Raw genomic sequence first — 6,093 nt, 5'->3', positions numbered from 1 at the left:
CCCCCCGCCAACTAGAGCCAGAATTAGAGAGGCTGCAGATCCGGAAGAAAAAGATCAACCTAGGGAAGGGTGAAAGGTGAATGTCTCCAGAGGAGCAAAGGAGCCCTTTGTGTTTCTGGGACTGAGTTTGCAACTTTAATTCTGCCTGAACATTTCCGCTATTTCCCTCACAAGCGTCTCTGTCTTGAAGCACAGGACCGAAGCAAAATGCCTAATGAAGCATACCCGGGAAAGGGGCGTGCACATGACTTCAGAAAAAGGGCTAGGGCGAGAAGAGAAGAGAGAGGAGTCAGATTACAGGTTCACACATTCTCACAAAACCATTTGAAAACACAACTTGGGGACGCAAATTCTGGGACCCATGAAAGGTCCACGAAGTAGGGCGTGCGTCGCATTAAGTGTGCCTGCCGCTCACTTTCAGCGTTTTCCGCTTTGTTCAAGCTCTTGCGTGAAGGCCGGTCGGGAAGTTAATAAATGGGTGGGCTTAGTCAAACTCTGGGTCGCGGGAGACCGAGCCAGTTCTCTCTTGACTTCCTTAGCATAGAGTCCGGGCCCCGGTGATCATGTTCCTGAGGTTCTTGCCGCCGCCCGGCACCGCGCTGCAGGCACACGCGGCATCGGCCGCTGGCCTGTCGCCCGCTGCAGGTGTGCACCGGATTAGCCGCTATCCGCCCAGGTCCAGTAGCCCCGAGGCGGCTGCGCTCACTTGGCGCCGATTGAGCCCCCACTTCAAACCCCAGCCAGGGGGGACGCTTCCCCTGTTCTCCTCCCCAGCGAGAAGAACGCTGGACGCCAAGTCCAGCTCTGAGCGTTTTCCAAATCGCTCATTTCCCCCCTGGAGTGAGCTGTTGGTGCATCTCCAGAAGCCTCAGAGCTCCCAGCTCCAACCGCTAAAATAAACACACTACGCCAGAAACCTGGGGTGGGGAGAGAAGCATCTGAACCGGAAGAATGAAAATACTAGGAGAACGACCCCATTCGCAAGCAAAAGGTAATGAGGGGAAGCGAAACAGTGTGAACGTACTCAGAAATGCAAACTGATCTCCACTCTCTCCTCAGACGCATACAAACGACCGAAAGACAAATCAGCCAACTCGCTCGGCAGCTTCCCAGAAAGGGCCTCATGAATGAGAATGGGTTGCTAGGTTTCCTCCGTCCCTCTTGACAATCACTTCCCACAAAACTTCCACAGCGGAAAGAAAACTTGGGAGACCTGGAGACCGCAGAGCTGTGGAACCGCGCCAAGTCCACGAGGCCGTCCGCGGCCGCTTTGCCTTCAGGACCCTGGAGAGCGGCCGCCTCGCCCCCTGAGACTTGCGCCTCGCCTCTTCCTGCGCCTAGCCACCCTGTCCCTTTTATTCTCTCCGTCCCGCCTCCGCCTTCATTTTTCTTGGCAACCGCCGCTCTTGTTTTTCACAATCAGATTAAAGTGTCTTTTTGTTTTGCTTGAGGGGGCTGTTTAGATTGGCCAAGTTAGGTTCCAGTTTGTAACTTCACTAAATGTTTGTGGACCAAGAAGCCCTAAGAGCTTCTCAAAAATGAGAGCCTGAACAAGGCAGAGGACCTTAAAAAGCCACTGAGTGTTTTTTTTATATAAATTAAGCTGATAAACTTAAGGAGTAAAGAGACTTTCCCAAAGTTAGCTGTCAAGTTATTTGAAAGGCTGAATCTAGGACCCTGGTCTTCTGACTTCTAAATTTAATGCTTCCCTCTACTCCCTCTACTTTCAAAAAAAAGAAAAGAAAGAAAGAAAGAGGTGGGGAGGGAGAGAGAGAGAGAGAGAGAGAGAAGAAAGAAAGAAAGAAAGAAAGAAAGAAAGAAAGAAAGAAAGAAAGAAAGAAAGAAAGAAAAAGAAAGAAAGAAAAAGAAAGAAAGAAAGAAAGAAAGAAGGAAAGAAGTTGTACTTGCACCCTGGCCTCTTAGGTCTAATAAGCAACAAACGGAGGGTGGAAAGGCCTGTGTTCCAGAGAATAAGATGGACCGTGGAGGGAGGAGAGCGGGTCTGCAGAGTGTGTACTTAAGGCCCCAACACAGTCCCGAGCTCCCATGCGAACCCACCCCACCCAGCACAACTGAAGTTGATTCCTCCATGCCTTCTCCCCTCAGCCTGAGGTGAGTTTGGGATCCCTCAGTCTTCTCCCACTATCCAAGTCTCTCCTAGGCACCTATCCCAATGGAAACTAGAAACCAAATCCACCTTCTGTGCCTCTGGCAGGTAGAGCTTTAGGTACATTGGGAGGTGAGAAAGGATGGAGGGAAGAGAGAGAATGAGAGGAGGAAGAGGAGGAAGACAGAGAGTTGCAAAAGTGAACTAGGAGATTTACATCCAAATTCTAAAGAATCAGGAGATGTGAACACAGACCCTTCTGTACACTGCATCTCACGTTTACAGTGCATAAGAATCCCCTCGGAGTGTTACTGTTCAGATTCTAATGCAGTAGGTTGGGTAGGATCCAAGATTCTGCATTTCTGACAAGCTCCTAGTTCGCAAACCTGCTGGTCCAAGTACCACACTTTGAGTAGGGAGTTAGAAAAAGAGTAGGAGGGAGAAAAGGAGATGGAGGAAGAGTGAAGAAAGTTGGGGAAGGAGAGAAAGGGGGAGAGAATCTAACCAAAGGCCTTTCCTTTTTCTCTCACCGACCTTGCATCCCCAAAGTCATGCCTCCAAAATGCTATAGTAAGTGGCACTAAGTGCACATTTTCTCCAGTCTTTCGCTGGCCCCAAGAGTAATGGTGTGCTGGTTTTGTTTCTCTCCTCGCCCCCTCTTGCCCTTCCCGCCGCTGGCCCTGCACAGCTTGCAGACTCGCCCGCAGCCCCGAGGCTGCTCAGGCCCCTTTCTGGCACGCGCTCCGGCCTCGCGCGGCGCTTCTCTCACCTTCTTCGAGGACCCCTCCTGAGGCTCCCCAGCGACGCCCGGACTCCTCCTGCTTCCCGCCCTGCAAGCGGCTGGGCGCTCGCGGCGGCACGAGAAGCTGCCGGCTCGGGCCGCCTCTCGCTCCTGCTCGGCTCAGCTCTGACACTGCCTGGCCGACCCCCAGGGAGATGCCTGCCCAGGGAAGAGCTCGCCAGCGCTAGGCAACGCTCGTCCACGCTCGTGAGTACCGCTGTCTGCATCCCGCCCCAGCCCCGGCCTCACCCGACGCTTGCATCCCCAGCTCTTTCCTAGCCTTCCCTGGCACTCTCCAGCAAGAGGAGGTGGGACGATCGAGACAGGGCAGAGCACCTTCAAGGAAAAGGTGCCGGCAGCACGCCTGACACCCCCTTCCCGCAGGAGACCCTCGAAGCTACTCTTTCCTGGGCCATTTCCTTCCAGAATCCATGGAAGCGGGAGGAAGCCCTCGTCCTTCCAGAGGCTGCTTCTCAAACTCTCTCAACTTGCCGCCCTCCACCCACCCGCTTCCAGCCTCCCCGAGACGCGCCTCCGCCCCCGGCTAGCTCGCCCACTCCTCTACCCTCTAGGCTTCTGCCGGCTGAAGAGGCCGAGAGGAAATGACGTGATGTTATTTTTATGTCAGGTCAGCTTCCAGCTTCAGTTTAGCCCTCCGAGCTCAGGCGCACAGCCCAAGTTGTCCTACTACGTCTCGCTCCCGAGAGTACACCGGGGGCTATACCGACAACGCAAAGATCTGTGCCCGCAGAGCTGGCGACAAGGTTCCTCCGCCACCCTCCGGGTCGACCCTTACTCCGGACTCCCGTGGGGACGAAGGGCAGCAGCTTAGGGTCGCAGCAAGATCCGGAGTCGGAAGTTAGCTCCTCCCGCCCCCCAACTAGGTGTGGCCTCAGGCTCCGGCTGGCTGGGAGAGGGCGTGGAGTCTCTTTCCAGAACGGGCGGGACAGCCAGAGACCGACGCCGCTCCGGGGTGGGGCGGGGAGCAGAGCTCAGAGACGCACCCTGAAGAAAGGGAGAAGGCAGGGTACTGCGCTCCAGAGGCCCGGCAGTCCATAGCCTGATTCTCCCGGGACCGAGCACCCCCTCCCCGCGGCGCACAGCCAACCCACGCACTCGTCCTGTCCTCGGCCCCCTTCTTTCACAAAGTCGTAGCACGCATTCCTGCACTTTGGAGTCTGGCTGAGTCCCCGCGCGCGGAAGTGAAGGGATAGCTGAAGGGGCTCTGCAGGCGCCCTCAACACCCGCCTGGCATCGCGCCCACACTCTCTGTATTTCCTAATCCCAGGCTAAAGGAGGGGGGATACAGTTGGAGCGCGGGTTGGGATCTCCCTGGGGTACTGCCCGCCAGCCCCAGCCGCAGTGGAGCGCGCAGCCGCCAGAGGGAGGCGAGACCTGGGATTGCCCGGCGGGGGAAGGAGGAGAGAGGAGGCAGGAAGGAGACAGAGCAGTGGGAGGGAGAGGGAGAGAGAAGAGGGCGAGAGGAAAGACCCAGAGCCAAAAGGAGAGGAAAGCCGGGGAAAGCAATCAAGAACGTAGAAAGGACAGGACTTGGTATAATAAAAATAACGCACACACTGGACGCATGCGCACGGCGGACAGCGGCGAGCCTGCCGGAGCTTCCCCTTTAGCTCGCCCCGCGGACGGTGGAATCGTGAGTATCCCGCTCCCTCAACCCCTCTCCTCCCTTTCGGACTCTCCCAAAGGCCTTGGGCTGGGGCCCAGCCAGGCGCGCGTGCTGGGTAGGACCGGAGTTCTCATCGTCGCCGCGGCGGCGGAAGAGTGTGCGGGTCCGTAGCCTTCTGCGTGGGTCCAGCGGCGTCCCTTAGTGCGTGTTTTGGAGGTGTGTGGGCTTAGGGTCTGATCGTGTCTCAGTGAGGGCGCCTAGCCACCAGGATCAGTTTCTATTGGGTCAGCCAAGGCGTCCTCACGATTCAACCTTTGTGGCAAGGGTCACTGAGTGGGCAGGGGATACGGGAGCCCAGCCCTTAAAGCCTAAAATGTATATTTGGGAAACTCCAGGCGAGTGGGAACGTCGGCGTTCTCACGGGATAGTAAGACAGACCAGAAAGGGGCCGGGCGCCGGAGGCGGGCAGATTGAACTCAGGTGGAAAGGAAGAGACCACTCCCTGAATCGCAGAACCTCTCTTTAGGGGAAGCGCAACTCAGGCTGGGGACCCGAGGAGTAGGGCCGGGAGTGGGCTCCCTCACTTGGACCCTGGAGGGTCCGACTCGGTGTCGGCATTCACGCTCTTGAAAACCGAATGAACAAAACTGTCCCCCCACCCTCTGCCTGCGCCAAGGCAGTTAAGGAGCGGGCGCCGCGGGTATTTTTCTTTAACAAACCCGTGCGATTGACTCTTCCGCACTCACAGAGCTGCTCTGGGGAAGTTGGAAGAAGTCTGGGTGCCCAGGCTGCGGAGACTGGAGGGGGGTAGGAGGTGGGCAGTCCTCTAAGGAGAGGACACGCGCACGGAAGCGGGGAGGGCTTGGGGGGTCGCTGTGCGCGGCGACTCCCCTCCCCCAACTGTAGGGAAATGACGTGGGAGAGGCAGTGAGCCAGGAGAGGGTGGGCGCTTGCCGGGGAGGTCTGTGTGCCTAGCTGCCCCCACGCGTCTGAAGGAGTAGGCGGGAGGGAGCGGGCATTATGGAATCCTTGTGCTCTGCGGCCTGTCTACTCCGCGTGTCGGGGAATGGGCGGGGGGAGGGCCTTCGGAGAGGCGGCGTGCAGGAACAAGAGTGAGTTGACAGCCTTCCAGACTCACCAGCGTCCAAGGAAACCCCAGGTGAGCAACCAAGGGCGGTGAGCGACCCCCCTGCGGCAGGCGGGACGCGGCGGTGAGGAGTGCTCGAAACTAGCAGAGGGGGCGCGGTCTGGGATCCCAGGGTGCTGCTGCTGCTGCAACCGCACCACCTACGGCGGAGTGAGTGGAATGACTGAAGCAGAGCTTCTATCCCGGAGGAGAGCGCTAGAGGGGAAATCTCTCCTCAAAGCCCTTGTTTCCCGGAGGAGAGCGCTGGAGGGGAAATCTCTCCTCAAATCCCTTGCTTCTCAGAATCTGGCCGAGACCAATGGCTCTTTGCTCACCCTAACCCACCCCGACCAAGCCGAGGTGAAGTTCCAACGCAGCCGGTGCCATGGGTGTGAGTGGGACTCTCCTCACCCACTGGCTAGCAGAGGCAGTCGCTTGTCCACTGGGGCTTC

At 57.4% G+C, this 6,093-nt stretch overlaps 1 pseudogene; it reads left to right on the top strand.

Annotated features, from left to right (window-relative positions):
- Positions 1–5,477, top strand: part of LOC109374431 (regulator of G-protein signaling 20-like) — a 38,220-nt pseudogene extending 32,743 nt beyond the window's left edge.
- Positions 5,478–6,093: the final 616 nt, after the last annotated feature.

This window comes from Hipposideros armiger, unplaced genomic scaffold, assembly GCF_001890085.2.
Source record: "Hipposideros armiger isolate ML-2016 unplaced genomic scaffold, ASM189008v1 scaffold_822, whole genome shotgun sequence".
NCBI lineage: Eukaryota > Metazoa > Chordata > Mammalia > Chiroptera > Hipposideridae > Hipposideros > Hipposideros armiger.
Note: the sequence above shows the minus strand (reverse complement) of the source record. Positions and strands in the feature narration are given on the sequence as shown.